This window comes from Lagopus muta, chromosome 6 (genome assembly GCF_023343835.1).
Source record: "Lagopus muta isolate bLagMut1 chromosome 6, bLagMut1 primary, whole genome shotgun sequence".
Taxonomy (NCBI): Eukaryota; Metazoa; Chordata; class Aves; order Galliformes; family Phasianidae; genus Lagopus; species Lagopus muta.
Window position 1 is genome coordinate 42005465 of NC_064438.1, and position 21971 is coordinate 42027435.

Consider the following 21971-nt stretch of genomic DNA (forward strand, 5'->3'; position numbering starts at 1 on the left):
GGGTATCCGCTGGATATTATAGTTACAATAGAAATCAAGTACAACTGAGCTTAATGAACTGGCCTGGCTGGATTTTTGCTTTTTTTTTTTTAATGCTTATTATTTTCTTAATTAACCATTTTGTGTTCTTCTATTAAAGAGGAGGTTCATTACTTAATGTTTCTACTGTACTTAGGAGATGAAAATCTCTGTACATTTGCTGTAAGCGCTAAATGTTCTTATTATCTCCTATGAGCAGAGCCTAGACAATATTAAATTCATTTATTTATTACAGAAGACCAAGATCACTGTATAACTGACAAGTAAACAAAAATGTTAGGCTGGTCTTTAGAGAGCATATGGCTAGAAAAATTATCACAGTGGAAAGGGATAGTCAGAAATGAATGGAAAAGCTTACCCATATCCTGGGTTCACAAAAAATCCTCTCCAAAAAGCAACCTCCAGAGAAAGATACTTCCTCAGTGGCAGTCAGCCCTTAAAAGGGGTCTAGTAGAGGTGGAGCCAGGCTCCTCCCTTTCTGGTCACACAGGTGAATTGCCTTTATCTGTGCTTCCACAGCTGACTCATTGCTTGCTTTATGTAATCAAACAGGTTCAGGCCATGATTCAATAGTTCCCATACAACCTGTAACAAGAATGTATTTCTTTTCTATACTCTTTTCACAGATACCATTTTAGAAAAATGTCAGCACACTAAAGGAAGAAAAAAAGCTCAGTTAAAAAATCTAAGGGGAATTTTTATCTACTGAACATTCAATTACTTAATTACAATTACTTGAATTATTTTTTCCATTCAATTACATGCAGTTACATCAATTATTTAAGAATAAAAACCCTTAGAAATTCTGTTTTGAACTATTAAGAATCAAAGAAGTATTCAGTTTCTAGCCAAATACAGTCCTTTCAAAAATCCAGATACCGTTTGTATAATAAGAGTCACAGAAGGAAGAGGGCAGCAGTCAGAAACCAGTTCACTATCACTGTAATCCACAGAAATATCCTGCACAGGACTGTGCTCCACCTGAGGAACTGGGAAGACAGGAGAGAAAGAACATAGTATAAATTCAGAGAAAAGGGAAAAAGAATAAAATAGAGATTGAAGGAAGAGGGGGTGCTTTTTGCAGAACAGAAAATATTCAGTACACTGTTCCATTTGGGTTCTTCCTCAGCACTTCACTGTTAGCAATGATCTATGGCTTAAGAAGGAGAAAAACACTTTAGAAAATTTGGCTGATGACAAATGAAATGATACTGATCCTATGGAAAGATGTGGGGATAAAAGTGAGAAAGAACAGCTGCTGGAATGAGTTAAAATGCTGGCCTAGGAACATTAGCAGAGCTGCTGTAACACACAGCCTTGTTTTTATTTTTGCTTGAAATTAAATCAAACTGTAGCTGTTAGATTTTGCACAGTGCATGATGGTACACTTCATCGTCAGATGAGACTTTGAAAACTGAATTAGACACTTGAATATTTGTTTATTACTCAGAGATTTTAAAAAATCCCTTGATGCAGCAGTAATTACATGTCAGAATCAACTGCCTTCATGGAAATAAAAGTTTCTGAAGGCTTTTTTCCCCACAGATGAAACTTATTACATTTGAAGTCATTCAAAAGAGTCCGAAGAAAGTAGGCGAAGTTAGTCTTTTTTTTCTCTATATATTGTAAGTATTCTGTTGCAATTTTATCTCTGTCATTTCATAAAGTATTAATTATTTTTATTGAACTGCTATTGTTAGCAATATAACTGTTGCATAAGCTGCAGAGATGTGTATCCTGAATTGTAAAGTGGAATGAAGAAATCAAGTGTTGTGATTGGCAGTCTGTACAGTTAGCAGAATATGGCACTGTAAGTGGTGATGTTGGGTCCAGACCTGCAGGCTTACTGACTTCAGTATTTCTGCCTACTCATGTGCATAAAAATTCTTTCAAGATCACACCCGATGTTAAATCATGGGAATTTAGAAATGGGAAACTTTAAAAAATACTTCTGAAAATAAAACAAAGAGCCAACTGAAACTAACGGGAAATTTTCCATTAACTTAAAGGCATTAGAGTAGAACCATGGCCATGGAGTTTCATACACGGGAAAGGAATCCGTGACTATGATTTTCTGCTAGTTTCTCAAAGCTCTACCTTTATTATAAAGCACCTTCTGTTAACAGCTTTAATCATTTGTCTTCTCTTGAAGTGCATTGTCTTGCATCCTAGCACAAATAAATTCAACTCCCCCCTGACTATAAAGTAAAAAGTAAATAATTATGTATCATGATTATTAAAATTAAAATACCATCAAAATACCAAAGTAATAAAGTCTGTTTTATACTGTTATACTAAAAACACAAATACCAGGTGTTTGTTTTTTTTTGAGAAAAGACTAGATGTGGTTCTAACATATTAGCATACAATATTAGAATGAAGGCCAAAGAGTTGGGTTTGGGTTTTGTTTGTTTGTCTGTTTACTTTTTAAGAGTGGAAGAATGCTCATGCTTTTCAATTTCATTATAGGATTGTGGCATCATTTTCAAGAAATAAATATTTCTTCACAAATCTTAGATTACTTTCAAACTCAGCATGAAAAAAACCTTTGTAGGGTGCTAAAAATTAAGTAGTTCATTTTTCCTTTCTCTTAAAATGTCCATCTAAGCCCTTAGTCAGACTTTGGTTTGAAATGTCAAAACATTGTACACAGTGTTCTATGCTGGACAAGCACAATAAAATCGCTTGTTTTCATCAACAGAGAATTTGGCCTTGGAAGCAGAAATTCCTGAAAACTGGAGAGATGCATTTGCATTCTTTTTTTCCTTGTGTTTTGAAGCATTTCCATGCATGAGGCCTTAGAAGGCTTTGTAAAGTGAATTGTAATTTTTGTTGAATCTATCTACGTATTTTTCTGTGAATCTTTATAGAAAATTGATCTTAGGAATTGTGAGCCTTGAACAGTAAAACATAAAGTCTTCATATAATTAATGTGACTAGGTGCAAATGTCCATTAAGGACATTTTCAGTAATTTCTGCAATTCAGAGAACATTTCATTGTGCAATTCCAAATAGTTTTTATTTTTTAGAAAATCACAATATTTTAATCAAAAACAATCCAGAAACAGAGTACAAGGTGATACTTTTCAGTAAACTATTGTAAATTTTTTGGGTCTCAAATTGAGGATTAGCATGGTTCATTCAATGTTATGGCCATGGAAGTTCAAGAACTGATGAAAGACAGAAAGGTTGTATCTCTTGCGCAAATCTGTCCACACGATACTGTTATATCAAGAGACTGGGATAATCTTCTTCCATTAAATAGCCTGGCATTAGCAACACAAGGTATGTTTTTTTGCTGGTGAAGTAAAACAACTGCCATGAGTTTCTTCACATTTCTCATTTTCAGCAACATTAAAACCTGTATGCCATAAAATCTAGATACTTTATTTCATATTCCAGGTCTCCATATTCCAGGTTTATATTCACTTTCTGCTGAGCATAGCTGACAGAGTACATGGAACTTCTCTTTCTAGCTTTGGCTTCACTGTGACATTCAAATACCACCAAGACAAATTCATTCTGCATTTCAGAAAAGGCAGTCTTGCAACTTTTCAGCATTTGAAAGGGCTTTTGTAAACCGCTGTCAAAGGGAACAAGGTAGAACCAGCATGATTAGTTTAATAGTTGATCCTTAAAACAAAGATGGATTTGAATAGTTGCTGTGGCTTCAAGCAGCATGTTTGCGCTATTCTGTCAAACCACACCACAGTTTCCAAACTACCTTAAGTGCAGCATCATGGGAAGCCATGTACTTGTTTCCTTGTACTTCAGACTGTCAGCTTACATATTTTCAATAAAAAAATAATTTCTGCAAGTGCTTTCATTAAATTAAATTTCCTACTGTGACACCAGTCTTCTTCCCTGTACTTGCACTGAATGACTCTGTCTGAGGTTGGTAGTAAAGACCGAAAGGAAAATAACAAACCAGAATAACAAAGCTGCAACAGTTTAAACCTGAGGCTGTTAAGGGCTGTCTTCAAAGCTGGATGTCTAAGCGGAAAGAACATGTGGTTTCATTGATTAAATGCAGATGAGGGGACGGGAACTTGTAACTTTTAATTTTACTGGTGTTTCTGTCTCTCTTTTCAACCCTTCAGTGACTTAATTCAACTCCAAGGAAGATCTAGCACTGCCTTTTTAAAAGTCAAAACATCAATGCAAGTGGCCAAGCAAGGTTTAAGATATACTTCGAATTGTCTTCATTCTTGACTTCTCTAAGGGTTTGGGAAAACATCCTAAAGGAAGCTTCCAGTACAGCTAGTGTACACACTTGTGTAAGATCCCAAAGCCTTCAGCCTTATGTCACATATACTGTGTTTTATCCTGAATTTCTTAGAAAAGTCTGTCAGCTTTTGATATTGTCACTGCCAGAACACTTTTCTCCAAAGAAGCTAAAGGTTTTTGGTAGTTCCTGTATTCTGCCATCAGTACCCAAGATGTGCAGCCATGATTCTCAACCTGAACTGAAGAAAACATTTTTTGAATTCCAGATGGAGTTCAATAATGCTTAACATGCTGAGATTTCTTACAGGATTATTTGGCTATCCCCAGAGCTAAAAGCAGCTAAAGCCCAAAGTCTTAATTCACAGGAGAAAAGGGAAAGGACCATGCAAAAATTCACATGAGGAAGAACAAGCCATACATCAGCTCCTGGCTACAGTTGGACTACATGATCTTGGATGTCTTTTCCAACCTTGGTGATTCTATTATTCTACCTCTTAGGAACACAGCTGCTAAGTAGGTCAGTCCCAATTCTATGTTCCCATCCACACAAACGAATGAGAGAATTAGCCCATTGACTGCTGATAAATATCTGGGCAGCAACCTGGTCAGGACTGTAGCTCCAGAGCAGAGCTCTCTAGTCTCAACCCTTTACATTTGCAACTGAGAACCGAGGTGACTATAGTTTACTGTATCTTATATTATTGAGAAATACCTTCACAAAGTTCATGAGGTCTCACCCTTTGATTCCCTATTTGGACAAATCCAAAAGTGGACAAGGTTTTTTTGTTGCCATTGCTGTTGTTGTTGTTGTTTTTAAGTATCAGAAAATTAAAAATAAAATTGTTGTTCTTTCTATCCAGACAATGGCTCAATAAATCTTGTGGTACTGCCATAAAGCCAGTGCTTTCCTAATTGAACAGAAGCCACACAAGACGCTTTGCCATGTTTGTTTTTATCTCCTTTATAGTGAGATATAGTGAGATAGGAGGCTCAGGGGACACCTAGGAGGCTCAGGGGAGACCTCGTTGCACTTTACAACTTCCTGAAGGGAGGCTGTGATGAAAAAGGGTCTGGCCTCTTCTCCCAGGCAAATAGTAGGACTCGAGGAAATGGCCAGAAGTTGTACCAGAGGAGGTTTAGGTTGGACATTAGGAGAAACTTTTTCTCTCAGAGCGTGGTCAGGCACTGGAATGGCTGCCCAGGGAGGTGGTGGAGTCGCTGTCCCTGGCAGTGTTTAAGAGGCACCTGGAAGAGGAGCTACGAGAGATGGTTTAGAAGCTTGTGGTACTGGGAATGGGAGGGTGGTTGGACTAGATGATCTTGCAGGTCATTTCCAACATTGCGATTCTATGAGTCTATGATTCTATATCTGGGACAGCTATCCACACAGTCTGATGAAAAATGTTGTTTCTTTTTTAGGTGCTTAGCTTCCTTTTACATTCTGTTGTGCTTAGGAAAGATGGAGTTATCTTAAATCAAGTGGAAGCCATGTGGGATAATTGGATTAATCAGTCCTATTTACTTGAGTAAAGTAATGCTTGAATAACTCACACTGAGTTTAAGAAACACATTCGCTAGTTATGTGCCTGATCATAGGTTACAAGTTGCAAATTTTCCAGCCCTGATTTTATTGTGAATCTAAGCTTACTTAATGTTTCTTTTATGGGGACATCTATTGGAATCTTGTGGGTTCAGAAGAACTTGAGTTTTCCCTCCTTAAGATTCAAGACTTTGTGATTACAGGGAAGTGAATAGTGCTTACAAGTGTAAACACTAAAAGCTGTTCATCCAGGTACCACGGTATTTCTCAGGAAAAAAAAAAAAAAAAGTTCATCAATTAAATAACACATTTAGAGCTTCTCTAAATGTGTGGTAGTATACTACTTGCTGTACATTAGCAGGATGTTCTTTCAGTGCTGTCTTCATCTACTTATGCCACTGAGGTGATTGTCACTGAAAGAGCTTGTTACGGAAAAAATAGTATCTAAAGGAATCCTGAAGAGCATAGGTTTTTTTTTTTTAATTTTTCTGTCAATATTTAACACTTATCTTTCTAAGCGCACCTTGTAGTAATCTACTCTGTTACTCCTGGCTCAGTGATCAATCAGGGCTTTGGTGTTGGTATCAGGCAGAAGTATGAGTGGCTTACGCAAAATTGCTTCCTATTTACACCATTTCAGACTACTTTCTCTAAGGAATAGCTCTAAGTTACTACTTCATTTTCTATTGCACTGATCACCTATTTTAAGGACTGATGGCTGGACACTACTGATTAAGTCTGGATTAGAAAGAGCAATCAGAAGGTGAATAATGGTGTATAAAATGACAAGTATGACTGTGCCTACCAGCTTATGGGATGCAATTATCCTTTAGCAATAGAATCTTCATGGCCATGTTACCTCTGTAAGATTACGATCACTGTGTCCTGCAGCAGCTGAAGCAAAAGTTGAGCTGACTCCATGAGGGAGACTGCAAATACAACAGAAAAAGGAAGTTCTCACTTGTGATTACAAATTTGTAACTGCATTTTTTAAGGAAGGAGAAAATTAGCTTGTTTGGCATTGGCAAGCATTTACTGAGTGCCAGTACCATAGCTGGCAAGAGACAATCAAGAATTTATTTTATTTAGTGCAGTGTATTCAAACAGAAAAAAAGATAGTGTCTATAAAGAATAGACTTCAAAAATTGTGATTGTTATTAGGCTAAAAATGGCAGAGATCAGTGAGAGGCTCATCCACCAGAAAGAAAAAGGGAAAGAAAAAGAGGGAGAGTGCTACAGAATCACTAGCAGTGATTCTTCCTAGTGATTTCACTGGGAGTGAAATTGGAAGAATCAGAAGAAAAGGTATGAATTTCCTCTGCTTTTGTTTACTTAAATCACTGTATTTGTTCTGTTTTGGCATTGTTTTGTTTATTGTTGTTCTTAGTAGAAGTATTAAATTCAGAAAGAGCTAACCGTTTTGCTAAACTTTCTTCATAATGAAACACCGCCAAAATTATGGATTCCATAGGCTAGTGAAAGATGAAGCTCTTTTAAGATACTGTATCTCAAAAGAGGTGAAGTGAGCTAGTGAGCAAGCCTTTCTTACAAAAGCCTCTGACTTCCCAGCAGTCAAAAAAAAAAAAAAAAAAAAAAAAAAAAAAAAAAAAAGATACAACTTATCAAGTTCACAGATTTTATATAGACTTTTTATATAGACTTTTTATAGCAGCTGGTCCAATGACCTTTTTCACCAAAGTTTGGGAAGGAAATGGAGAAGAAAGATCCCATCTATGTCATTCAAAGATACAAATGGAAGGATTTCTTCTTTTAAGATGATGTTTCTGTAAAGCCTAGAGAAATAAAAATTACAAATGTGTTCAGGTTGAAACTCTGTATTCAAACCATTCTGGTCTTCAAGGCAGTGCAATTCTATATACAGACATTGTGGCTTGGATTATTCTCTTATGAAAAGGTTCAAAGAGAAGAATCCAAAACATGATTATATGTTTCAGTTCCCTCTATGGTCAGTACTTCGCTGTACAAATTTCCCAGTTCTCTAAAGCTAAAGCAGGACATTGCTATTTAGAGAACTAGAACTTATTGTAACATTGACAGCATATTTATGCATCAGTATTTTACCATTTCATTCCTGTCCTCACTTTAAAAACTCATAGCTTCAGAAGCAGAAAAGAAACTGAACTCTTCATTTTATTTTTGTTGCATTTGGAATGCTTAGGAGTAAACAACAAATGCTAATAAATGACATTGTTTAATAAGTTTTGACTTAATATTTTACTTGTGCTTATTAGCAGCTATCCAGAAGTTCAAAATGCAGAATCTGATCTGCACTGATGACTTATAAAATAACAAATAAATTACAAAATATTACTACTATTTCATTTCTGATTTGAATACTCTGCAAGTGTAAGTGGGCAGATCTATGTATGTTACATTTCATCACATGATATGAAAGAATCATAGAATGTCTTGTCTTGGAAGATGACTTAAAGATCAGCGAGTTCCAACCCCCTGCTGTATGCAGATGTGCCAGCCACTAAATCAGGCACTAGATCGGGCTGCCCAGAGTCCCATCTAGGCTGACTTTGAACACCTCCAGGGATGGAGCATTCACCACTTGTCTGGGCAGCCTGTGCCTCACTACCTTCTGAGTAAAGAGTTTCTTCCTAACATCTAATTTAAATCTCCTCTCCTTTAGTTTAAAGCCATTTTTCCATGTGTTATCACTATCTGTCCATATTAAAAGTTGGTCTCCCTCCTGACTGTAAGCTCCTTTCAAGTACTGGCAAGCCTCAGTGAGGTTTTCCTGAAGCCTTCTCTTCTCCGATCTAAACAAACTCAGCTGTTTTAGCTTGTCTTCAGAGGAGAGGCACTCTAGCTCTCTGATCTTCGTTGTGACCCTTCTCTGGACATGCTCCAACAGCTTTGCATATTTCTTGTTCTGGGGATTCCCAATCTAAATGCATTACTCCAGACTGGGCCTCATGAGAACAGGGTGATAATCCTCTGCCTCTCCCTACTGGCCATCCCCTCCTGATGCAACCCAGGATACAGATGGCCTTCTGGGCTGCAAGTGCATTCTGCTGACTCATGCCTATCTTTTTATCCACCAGTATCCACAAATCTTTCTCTGAAAGGCTTTTCTCAAGGAGTTCTTCTCCTGTCTGTGCAAATATCTGGGATTGCCCCAACCCAAATGAAGCACTTTATACTTGGCCTTGTTGAACCTTGGTAAGTTCTCATGTGCCTACTTTCTGAGCATGTCCAGGTCACTCTGGATGGCATCTCTTCTTTCTATGGTATCAGCTGTACTTATCAGCTTGGTGTTATCCTCAAACTTTATGAGGATGCATTAGATCCCACTTCTTTACCACAAAGGTGGTAAAGAACATCATTTTCCTTGTACCTTTCCTCTCACCTTCCAGTACGGACTATAAAATGTGACTCACTAAAACAAGGAATTCCTAACTGTAACAAGAAATTCATAACTGAGAGAAACTAGTGGTCTAGCCAACTCAATACTTTGTCTCTAGAACTGACAAGAAATTGTTGGAGCTGGTTTTTGCTGTTTTTTTTTAAGAGAACCTGGTTAAAAACATGATGTCCATGAAATTAATGAATTCATATTTCAACCTGCCGCATAGGTCTGTTATGACAGGCCTAATTTAAGTTTGCCATGTGTTGTGGAAGGAAGTACTTTGGTTTCTCCATTTTAAATGGCTATCTGTGACTCTTGGCATTGAAAATATTGTTTTCATACAGGAATTTTCCTAATTCATTGCTTGCTGTTGGGTAGTGTGAGTTAGATGCTTCTCAGCTTAAGACTGGTGCCAATGAATTTACAGCTAATTTGCAAAAGGTGCCTATGCAAGTCATCTTAAAATTTCGTCACAGCGTGGCTCAGCAATCTGTGGGAATTGAATTCAGAAAGTGACAAGAATAGCCACAATAAATGTATTTAAACACTGAATGATTAGTCAGTCCTTATCTGTGCTTCAAAGTTATTTGGTGATTAGTAAAAATAATGAACACCATTGCTTTGGCAAGTCTTTCCCTTTTTTATAAGCTTTACACAGAAGATTTGAGTAAAATACATTCTTTTTGGAGGGAAGAAGAGTAATACTTAAAATATTTGCAGTGAACATGGAAACACTTTTTTTTCCGTTTGGATACAAGATGGTTTTCTGCTTCACTGGAACAGAGAAGGGCAGTATCTCCCAAGAGGCTCAAAAGTCTTGAAGATAATTGCTGCCAGGGTGGGTTAGTTTAAGCCTCTCTTTGGATAGTGGCGCTATCTCTCAGGATATATGGTATTAGGAAATGCAGTTCATTTTGATTGAGCTAGCAGGGAAAGGATTTCTAAAATAATTTTATACAGTAAACAAACTTCACTGCTCTGGGCTGACTCCTAAGAATCAGCAAGTCTGTTATCCACTGGAATAGTTGTAACTTTCATGTTTTTGTGTTTCATTATTTTTAAACCACTATTTGAATTAAAGATAGCTATTTACTATAATGGGTCAGAGAGGTCTAGGTGAGTCTGGAGTGAGGTGCCTGATAAATTTCAATCAAATCTAATCTGAAGTAGGCTGTGTGTGTGTGCACAATAGCTAGGCTGTACCTCCTGCATAACAACACACAGATGAAGTAGCCCAAAGATAGAGGTGGAATAGAGAGATTTGGGTAATCAAAGCAATATCTGTGGCCATTCCAGTTCTCTGAATCCTTATTCCAGACTGCTTATAAGACCCTAGTTTATATGATTGTTATTATTATTATTATGCTTATTATGTTTATTATGTTTATTTTGTTTTATTTTGTTTTGATTCGTCTTCTGCTTCACAGTTATCCTTCTGCAAGTATATACGCAATATGAAAAGAAATGAGAGCCTGATGTCTGCTGTTGTGTGTCTGAGCAGTACAATTATTCCTTGGCCATCACAGCTGATTTGCTTTTCACTTCCCTTATTTTATAGCTCCTTATGCAAAAGGTTTGTGTAGAGGTCAATAGAATGTCATAACAGAATGTCAGAAGTAAAAGTGCTGAAAATACCAGGTATCAGATTTAGAACTAGTGCTGGTTTTATACCTTTCATCAGTGGGCTTCAATAAATGTATTCCTCATTATCAAAACAAGGCAAAATTGGCAAAATTATGCCTTCAGTACATAAAATTTTCGTGTAGAAATAGGTAAGGGTCCTAAATTTCCCATGTATTAGGAGATTCCTATCTCAGTTTTCCAATCTCAATTTTGTCCAAGAAAAAAAATCAGCAAACTCCCAAATCTCTCAGCATATCTTCATATGAGGTCCATTGAAAGTACCTAGAAATCTACAGCAAACATAAGAGCGTCTTCTTATTTGATTCATGCAGTGACCTGAATAGATAGAGTGCTCTGCAGACAGAAGACAACAATAATTGCATTTTTGAACAGGCATATTTTGCAGCATATGGAATACCTTAAAAGTCTATCTCTCCTTTTTTTTTTTCTCCCCACTTTGTCCTTCTGGTTTTTCCTTGAGTCCCTTCCTGGACTCATTTGAGATGTCTAGTTTTGTGTAAGCACAAAATACTGACAATAATATTTCTGTGATACCTTGCAATAATGGCTATGTTGAACAGTAGTAGCATAAGGAGACACTGATAAGAAGACTGTTTGCCTGAAGTGCTTTGGCATATGTCATATGGAATTTGCTTTTGGGCTGAAGGCCAGCTGCAGGCCTCTGTACCTCTTTGGACCCACTTAAAAGCTATTAAGAGAGTTTAAGTAGTGCACAAGTCTCTTTGTTGGCTGCACAAAGCTAAAGATCACCCACTGAGGAGCATTAAGAGGACTCTTCTATCTGCTCTTCTGCTGGTAGGTGTCATTTTTAAAGCCTATTGAAAGTTTTTGTCTCACTGATCCAACTACATACAGACCTGAGAGGCAAAGGGGAGAAGTGAAAAAACAAAGCTGAATGGCTTTCAGTGCTTTCTTCTAACTCTCAGGATTCCTTCAACATGAAGTCTTTGAACTTCCTAAGTAACATAAGACCAGGAGAACTTTTCATGTTTAAAAACATCAAAAAAACATGTATAAAAAGTTCTTAGAGCATCTATTAAGAAAATAAAATGACAGAAAAATTAGCACAGCATAGCAGGGTTTATTTTATGATGAGCTGCTTCTTCATAAACACATACAAATGGCAGATCTTTCTGATTATTCAGTACATTCTGGAGAAAATTAGTTGCTTACTGGTAGATGTCTTTATCCTGTTTCCTCTCTGCATGGTTAAAGGACTTGTGATGATGTATAGCATGTAAAACTATTCACACCGAATATTTTGTTCTGCAGTCATCATAGTGAGGCAGAAAATAACCGGCTGGAAGAGCACATTTCCAGCTTCTGGAAATAAGATGTCTACACAGCTCTGCTTTGTGATTGTGCATCTCTGCTCCTTCAAGGAGTATAGCAGGAGGAGGATTGAGAAATGACTTTATTCACATCTGCAGATCTAAACATCATTTCTGCCTTTTTTTCCAAAGGAACTGAACTGCTGTGAGAAATTAAGGGCAGTTAATATTTCCTTGGATGATGTAAACTGCTGCAACCAGTTTTTAAATATGTAATCTGTTCTTTGTCCTGCAGGAGCAATGCTGTTGCTGCCTGACATTAACTTTATTTGATATTTTGTTATCCCTTAAGACCTCTCATGATCTCCTGGTTTTAATTCAAGGACTTGGAATCATTGGGTGAGAAATGTCTATTTATTGTTTTGAGTTTGCACTTATTTATATTTTTACATAAAACTCAAGCTGCCCTGTGTTTGATTCTGTACAGTTCATTTCAGCCTCTCTTTCTCAACTAACTTTCATGTTAAATGGGAAAACTTAATGACTGTCTCAGAAATGTAGTGTTATATGCTTTCACCAAAGGAGAACCAAACCAGAAAAAAGTGCCAAAAGATATTTGCTCTCTGTTAGAATCAAGATTTGTATTAACAGCCTCAATGCACTGAATTATTTTATTCAATCACCTATTATATTTTCTTTGTCCTTCTATGCCTCATATGTTTACCTTCTTAGAATATATGCTTGGCCATCAATATTGAAATGGAAAATAGGGCCCTCTCACTGAAAACAGGGAGCATCATAAAGAGTTAACAGAAATCTGAATGAAAGAAAAAAAACTAAATGACAAAAAAAAAAAAAAAAAAAAAAGGAAAAGGAAAAGATAATTTTTAAGTGGACTGAATCCTTGGTAAACTCTTTTGTTCTAATGCTTCTGTCTTTCTTTCTCTCTGTACTCTAATGTAAATCATAACTTTTACCAGTGCCTAGGTAAACAGTGGATTTTAAGAAAATGCCACTGCATGCTGGTTATTTTTATAGTGGTAGAAAATGGCTACTGATATAACTGTACTGATTTGTATTGCTGAATTTTAATATTTATTTTTAATTCTGATTATATGTAAAATCACAGTGTGTTTCTTATATGAAGTGCTCTAGAGACATTCTTGGAATAGTGAGAATATTGTTTTTGTTTCACCGTAGCATGTAGAAAATTGGATTGCTGAAAGAAGATAACAATCCCAGATCCCCAGTCCCTTGTCAGGCACTGTCGATGCTAAGACACTGTATAGTTGATGAATATTTCAGCTATTTAGCTGAACAGATATTTCAGAAGCTTAATTGCACATTCTTTATCCATTGTTTTAATATTTTTTCCTTTTCCTATTAACTAACTATCTGATGGCAGTGGTTTAATATTTTGTTTAATAACCTGCTGTTTGCGTATTACATGGGCTGTGTCCTGTGAGCAAGATCTGCTCTCCAGCTGGGGACAGTCTTTTGTTCAGGGGTACATTCAGTGGTTAAATGGCTACACCGTACACATGACAGGTTCTCTTCAGTATTTAGAGGCAATTAGCATGCAAGCAACTTTATTATTTTTAATAGCTCCTTAGCAGTGCTTATGGACTACTTCTTAGTATTGTGAATGCAAGTAGCATGCAAAGCAATGGGAAAGGGAAGGAGAAATCTCCTGATTTTGTTGGAAGTATGTACATATAACACTTACATCTTTATTTATATAAGGCACATAGGGGGCTGGGGGCAGATCATAAGACATGGCAGCCTATGCTCACTTTCTCACTAAGATTAAATGAATAGTACCCACAAGATAATGTAACAGCACACAAAATCTCATCACTGATGTTGCACTGTGCAAGGCATCTAAAATGTGTCAAGATGTTATCTGCACAGAAGCAATGTTTAGTAACTTAGGTCACTAAAAGCAGCTTTTTCAAATTACCCAAAAATGTTTTGCCAGGCTGACCACATATCTTTAGATAAAAGCAAACTTCTTGCTTCACAGTGTAGAATAATTTATAGGTAGAGACCAATTTGCTTGCACAGAAACAGCAGGTTGCCTTCATTTTTTGTTACTACAAAATGCATTATGCTAAACATAGTACAGAATGTTTGTGTTACAAAAAGAGGAATTATTTAAAATTAGTTTACTATTATTAGAGGTTTTGCTGTTGTTGTTGTTATTTTTTTAACATATGTTAAAAAAATGTTTTTCTCACAGGAAGCTGTAAGTCCTCTGGAAAAGGATCAAGAAAGCAAACAAGCAATTTCTTTCTTTTCCCTTGACCATGCCAAGTAAAGCTGTCCAGAGGCAGATAATTCCACAGCTTTCATGGTTTTAAATGTACTTTATGAATGCTTTCTTGAAATGAATTTTTGTCAAAGCTTACCTTTTTGTATAAAGGTCAAATTTCTACTCTTTCTCACATTTTTTTTCTTCCCCTCTCTCACTCTGGTCACAAGTGATCAGAAAGCACTGGACCTCAGACACATTTCTTATTGAAAATGTAATCAAAACTGACAAATCTCCATGAAACATGCTGGGTTTCAGTGAAATCATATATTTTAATGAAAATGCATTTTGTTGAAATGTTCCAGATAGTTCCTCATGTAAGATTCTTTTCATCTGCCATATTCAACATTCTCAATTCAGCTTTATATCATCACATAATACGTTACTGAGTTTATGAAGTACTAGATGAGATTCATCAAAACTATTTCACCAAAGATATGAGATCAGGTCTTTGGAGATGAAGACTAAGGAATTAATTCTCCATCGTAGTAAATCAGTGGTTCTCACTCACTTTTTAACAGGTTTGTCAAGTGTTGAACAGAGCAGCATTACACTGGTGAAAAATTAGACTAGACCTTGGGGGAAGGTTAATAAAGACATCAATAGCACTTTGCTAGTATGTGCAAAATTCCATTTAATGTGAGTCCTGGAGGTAATCATATGTTCCTCTTTGCCCACTAGAGTTGAAATATCGTGATAGTTACCATTGGTATTAAATTTTCAACAAGCAGCTATTTTATAATGAATGCACAGATATTTCCTCTTAAGCATATGCTTAGGTTATCAGTGACTTTTGGGCAACCTTCATGTCCTAAAAAACTCAAAATCTTATGTTAGTTAAAAAGCTGGAGTTCTGCACATTTCTAGTTCTGCACATTTCTTTCTCCCTTATGTTTTATGATGAAGTCCTACATGCCTGTGATGGCAAAGATTTTTGTTTTGATATTTCATTTGAGTCTTCATTAACTTTTCCTCTGGTAGCTACAACTGGCTGAAATAACTGTTTCTGATGATTCTTACATTAGAATTCAGAACTCAAGAGGCAGTTTTCCATTTCTAGAACTCCCTTTCTGGTTCTGCCAGAAGCTGAAACATTTAATAGCAAAAGTCTGTGTAAGATTAATCCATACAGACAGACATTCAGATTAGACTAGGTGGTACAACAAACTGAAAGATAAATTTGAGTGAATAGCACCAAAGTGTCCTCTTGCAATAAGAAGTGTACTTTCTTTGATATTCGCTATTAGATGTTCGATAACATTTAATTTCTGAAATTGAAATAATTTTTTTTATTATTATTTCCAAATATAGTAGTATACTCTGATTTCATTGACTATGAAAAAGATTGTGTTGATCTATAGGGCATCTGTTAACATGAGCAGAGATGAATTTTTTCTTTCTGAATGGAAATGCAGATGTTTCAGGGCTCAGAGTCTGTAGTAGCTATTATTTAATTAATTGTCACAGGCAGTACAGTCTTGATGAAGTTACAGAACACCAAATTTTGTGAATAATGTTCTTCTCTCACAAATAAATAACTAGTGAATTAAAAATAGGAACAAAAATACATTAGTCTAGGCAGGCAGCAATCTCCATGTCTGAACTTATGCACTTCAGTATCCACTTATGGACAAGTCCACTAAATTGAGTCAGATATTTGGCAAAGCAAAGTGTCTGATAGGATGAAGGGCAGCCTTGACTTGAAACCTTTGGATTATTTTTCTTGTAGCTACTTCAGTTTTCCTTCCAGGTATACAGTGACAACTCCAGGTGGTCCAGTAGCTTGCTCTGTAATTTGACCTCCTCATTTCTGTGCAACAAATGCACTCTGTAGTACTTTCAGGCAAAGAACAAGCCTGAACTATAAAGGAAATAAAATTCTTACGTGGAAAAATGTGCACTAATAGAACACATAAATAATAATTTTATGAGTTCTATAAAGATCAAATGATTATCAGTCATGCAGCAGAGAGGCTGTCAATCTAATAATCTAGTCAGACTTCTATTAGTGAAGTTGTATTACTTGGAGGTGGGAATGGACAAAGTCAGTGGGAAAAAAAGTTTCTTATTTATTTATTTATTTTAAAATGAATGAATAAATGAATGAAGAGAGAATATTCTACTGCCTTAGCTTTTCTTCTTGGAGAACAGGAATTGGGGTCTGTCAGATTCCTGCTGATTGGCAAGAATCATTATTTGACTCACATTTGTAAATGCAAGGCTTTTGTTGCTCATAATGTCATGCCTTTCAAATAATAACTTCTTGAAGCCTGCATCTTTCTGGAAAATTCATCTGCTTAATAATTTGCAGAAATATTGCTGGAAAGAGAGACTTAGAGGAGCGAGAGAGAAAGGTCTTTACCGCCATTGCTGCAATATGAACCACTTTCTAAACTTTCTTCTGTCTCTGCTTAGTCAGATCCAAATTCACTTCACTTGCCTCCAGAAGGCTGCTTGATCTGAGATTCTGAAAGTAGCTGTAAGAGCAAAATGGGAGGCAAAAACAGAAATGCCCTGATCAATGCAAAGAAGAATACAAGGGAAGAGCTCATTGAGTATATTTGCTGAATCATTCTTATGACAGTACTGCAAAGGTAATAATGACTTCCTCTGCCAAAATCTGTCCATGTAGACTTAATTGTGTTTTTAACTGTGTGCAGAGACACTTTTTTCTTTCCAGTACTGGCTACTGACACTATCCTGATATCAATATTCACTTAAGAAGAGAGCACCAGGGAGGATTTCTTGTCTTGACCTTCACCTCTTTTTCTTCCTCCTTACCTCTTTTTCTCGTATTATGCACACTTTTAAATATGAAGCAGCCACAGCAGCAAGCATGCAAAAAGGTTTCCCATAAAAGCACTTTAGTTTCTCAAGAAATAATGCCATTTTCTCTGTGCTTATGATGGAAAGATTATATTTTGATATTAAGGATTTTCAAAACCAAGTAACTCATACAGAATCATACACAGTAAACCTGCACTTCTGGCTCCTACTCAGTAAAAACGTATAATGTTCATTCATATATAGATGTGAACTCTACTTATATTTAAAAAAAAGAGATTTATTAGGTATTATTATGCAATTATCTTTGTTATCAAGTGATAGAAATACAGAACATCTTTCTTAAGTGCTCGGTTCCTGAGAAATGGAATTATATTTGTTTTCTGGGTGTCATTTGATTCCAGACATAATAGCCTTGCACTTACTGTGTAAGGTAATTAAGCAGAGTAAAATTATGATTTGATTTTGATATTGGTCTGTAGAAAAGCAAAAAAAATTATGCCAAATGGTTTTGTGTTGAATAGTATTCACAGTCTGGCAGTAGTGAAAAGGATAGACTATCTGGTTTTGGTTTTGCTTTGTTTTTAATTTATGTTAATTTTTGACATTCAAGTTAAGCTTTTTTTTTTTTTTTTTTTCCTTTCTTTCTTCTTTCTTTCTTTCTTTCTTTCTTTCTTTCTTTCTTTCTTTCTTTCTTTCTTTCTTTCTTTCTTTCTTTCTTTCTTTCTTTCTTTCTTTCTTTCTTTCTTTCTTTCTTTCTTTCTTTCTTTCTTTCAGTTTATAGCATTCATAAATGGATAAGCTGCTAGGAAAAACAATCCTATGTGGTTAGATTATAAAAAAAATATATCCAGGTCCCCAGGAACTGCTTTTATTTTTAGGATTCCTTGAAGGATGGAGTAGTTAACACTGTTATTTTTTTACTCCTTCTAAAAAATTAATAGCCTTTCTGTACGACATGCAGGCTACCTCATTTCAGGAACACAGCAAGACTCCTGTGCTTGTAACACAGGACTGTAAGTATATATATGTGCAGATTGTATTCCACAAGCTATTCTTTCTCCTTGATTCCTGTTTACTTGTTTACTCCTCCCTGAACCTCAGAAGGTTCTGAGGCAGCCACAGAGGTTTGACTACTGCATGCTTGGAGGTCTGCAGCATGAAAACTGGTGAAGGTTGCCTTTTGGCCATTTGGAAGATTTTTTGGACACTTTAGACCCAGCCATTGAAGTAATGCTGGTGAGCAACACAGGAAAGACATCTATAAAATACCTGCTAGTGAGATGTTAGGTTTTATTCCTACATATTACGAGTTTGTAACTTGGTAGCATTTTCAGTAATATATTTTAATTATTGAAACACAAATATTTATGGAAGCTAAATTGCATAGCCTATGCAAAGCAGTATGACTGAAGCTTGAAATTATCTGGATGCTCCTCAGCAGTAAAGGGGAGACTTAAAAAACCTTCACCATTACAACTTCCAGCCAGATGTTTCAGCCTTTTTATAACTTTAATCAAAGTATGTGAAAGCAGCAGTTCAGTTTCAGTCTTGAAAAAATCAAATTTGAAATTTTTATCCAACACTCAAAGGTAGATATTAATTATGCCAAGAGAAAATTAAAATAAAGCTGGTTTGAGAAGACAGTGAGATAAAAACATTCCTCAAAAACTTCTAAGATGTAAAAAGGAACATTTTCATTGATGTCAGGTACTCAAGCCATTAAGCCAAATTTTCAGGCATGGCCACCTAAAATGAGTATGTATGCTCTAATCTATTTCAGTATGCCTCACTCAACTTCTATACTTCCTTCCTTAAATCCTAACAGGATTTAATATCCCGGTTGCACTAAGACGGGAAATGTCCTAGAAACTTTGAAGACGTGTCTTGTGCTCCAAGGAGGATGCAGTGGGAAATAATAGACATTGAGTGTACATGATAAAGAAATGGGAAAAAAAAATCAAGATAATAATGAGCAGATGTCTTATTACTGCTTGTTGATTTAAAAAAAAATAAAATGTTAACTGCAATATATTCTTTTACCCTTATCTTTTCTTCCCACCTTGATTTTTAGAATTTGCTGTCTTCACACTAAACAAGCTACTAACAATTTACAGTTTCTGACTTTAATTTATCTACTTCCCTAATTCTGCCTCTGCAAATAACCAATTCATTTATGGACAGACTAAATTAAGATCTTCTAAGAATACTAAAGATATAGATTTTGTTTCAGAAAGCCAACATTACAGAGATGGGGAGAAAGCACAATTATTTTACCTACTCTCAGTGTTGATAATTACCCAAAGACAACTTTTCCAGCCTTCTGGAATTTACCTAAGATGTTTTTCCTTCCAGGAATTTCATTTTCAAATCAAGAATGTTGCTCAAATCTTTTTTTTACATCTTTGGGATGGAAAATTCTAATTCAGGGACATAACTCAATTTGCATTTGGATTCTTGAGATCAGCTGAAATATTCTGCTCTTGCAACTGTTACAACCACTATGAATTATTATTAAATAGTTATAGAAGAATACTGAGGGAAAGTCTTTCCAAAATAATTTATTTAAGCACATTCACTTGTGTATTTTCTTCCTTACTGCTTCCCTCTGTTACACCGCAGTCAACTCTGAAGTCATAAATATCTTAATAGATTTGTCCTTGTGCTCTTGCTTAATACAATCAACAGTAGCTGCCTGAGTGACTACGTATTTTCTGTACTGTGAGTTTCAATGTCTCAGCTTAGTAGTTACCAGTATGCTAGTTGGAATTTGGGATACTGGCATTAATAAAAGGACTCCTTTTCACAGAATTATAGAATCATTGAGGTTGGAAAAGACCACTAAGATCATGTAATCCAGTCACCTACCATCAATATCAACGTATTTCTCATAGTGAGGAACCCAAAACTGAACACACTACTTGAGGTACTGGTGAGTACAGGGGGATGATTACCTCCCTGACCCTGCTGGTCCTGCTTGCTACACTATTTCTGATACGCTTTAGGGTGCCATTGGCCTTCTTGGCCAATTTGGACACACTGCTGGTCATGTTCAGCTGACTGTCACACAGATCATAGAATCATAGAATTCATAATGTTGGAAGGGACTCTCTAGAGGTCATCTAGTCCAAATCCCAACACCAGTTGTGTAGTCAACCAGCAACAGTAGTGTAAGGGAAGCAGAAAAGTTTTAAAAGATTTCTGAGAGCAAAATCACTGTAACCATAAAAAGGAGGGGAATTCCAAGTCACCTTCCAAAGTGCTGCTGTTGTTAAGTGACCATCCAGTCAAAATTCTTTTAATATATGATGGGAAGCACTGCATGATTTGACCCAATTTACTAAAATTTTTACTGAAATCTTTTATTTAGAAGCCCCATTTACCAAGCAGAGAGGCCCTTTAGGCAGAGTCCTAGAGTAAGGTGAATGTATAGACACATATTAATACAATATTCTCACCTCAGGAGATCCCCAGTGTATCAGGAGCTGCAGCTGACTGTGGCTGCATGCCCTCAACTTGGCTTCCTATCATAGCTGAGTGTCAGAAAAGCTTATTCAACAATCATATTTGTGATCAAAACAGAACTAAATATAATGTATTGATTTTTGTGGGAGGTGCAAATTGTCTCTGATGACGGAAAGGGAGTGAGAACCATTATTATTCTGTGCAGTCCCACGCATCTCAGAGGAGGCTCTTCTGCACATTCTTATTTTGGAAAGACAATGTCAGGACAGATCAGAGCTAGATTAGAGACAGGACAGATTAGAGACAGATAAACTGTCACACCTAGGTTCATATTAGGATGCAATCCTGCTACAGAATCACAAGTTCTTATGTGATTGAAAAGAAAATACTCTTCACTAAAAAAAAAAGAAAACTCTCTTCAGTAGGGAACCTGCTTTTGCAGGGGAGTTGGACTCGATGATCTCTGGAGGTCCCTTCCAACCCCTACAATTCTGTGATTCTGTGATTCACCAAAATATGCCTGTGAGAGATAAATCTTTGAATAGTGGTGTAGATAATCTTACCATTTCAAGAAAAGGTCTGCATTATGGTACATTTACTAGACATAGACATAATGGTGAAGTAGAAGACTTTTCAGGGCCTCAGTTTTTATCTCCATCTGTTCCAGACATGAGAATGTTATCTAATGACATTCCAAATAAGTACAGTAATCTACCAATGCAAGATTGCATGGCTATAAGATTTTGACTCCAAAAGAGATTTTTTGCACTTACAGTCCCATGTAGTATTTGGGATATGTTATAAACTGTACAACTGTAACAAAAACACAAGCTTTTGTGTACTCCTGAATGACATTTCTGGCACTACTGAAAAAAAATGGATGATGCTTAGTCTGTTTAAATAAAGGAAAAATAAATTTTAAAGATGATTTCTGTTCAACTTAAATCACAGCAAATGAACTTTGAGTTTGATCAAAAAATCTGGGAAATTATTTTGTTCAGGTAATTGCAATGAAAGACACTGAGATCTACAATACTTATTTATATCCTCTATTTTGGGTTATAAAATAAATCTCTTACATTTCATAATTTTATACATAGTTACATATATTTATACATATAGTAAGACAAGGAATGTTTTACTATAGCGTGAAATGCAGTATCTTCCTTTTCATGCTTTAAAGTGTTGAAATTTTTAGTAAGAGATATGAATGACAAATAGTCATTCTGTGAAGCTTTAAGTTAAAACTATTCTTAAAAGCTGAAAATATAAACTCATCTACACAAGAACTAACACTTTTTTTATTATTTA

The 21971-nt window shown here is 35.9% G+C and overlaps 1 protein-coding gene across 8 annotated transcripts in view; it reads left to right on the forward strand.

Annotated features, from left to right (window-relative positions):
• FLRT2 (fibronectin leucine rich transmembrane protein 2) overlaps positions 1-21971 on the forward strand; it is a 59323-nt gene that overhangs the window by 32433 nt on the left and 4919 nt on the right. For 2 of the 8 annotated variants that reach the window (XM_048948613.1, XM_048948609.1), the window contains exon 2: positions 20005-20121. The exons of 5 other annotated variants lie outside the window; for them this stretch is intronic. The gene's annotated coding sequence lies outside the window, so the exon portion shown is untranslated. Of the gene's footprint in view, positions 1-20004; positions 20128-21971 lie in introns of all 8 variants that reach the window. One more of the 8 variants, XM_048948611.1, reaches the window with a different exon arrangement.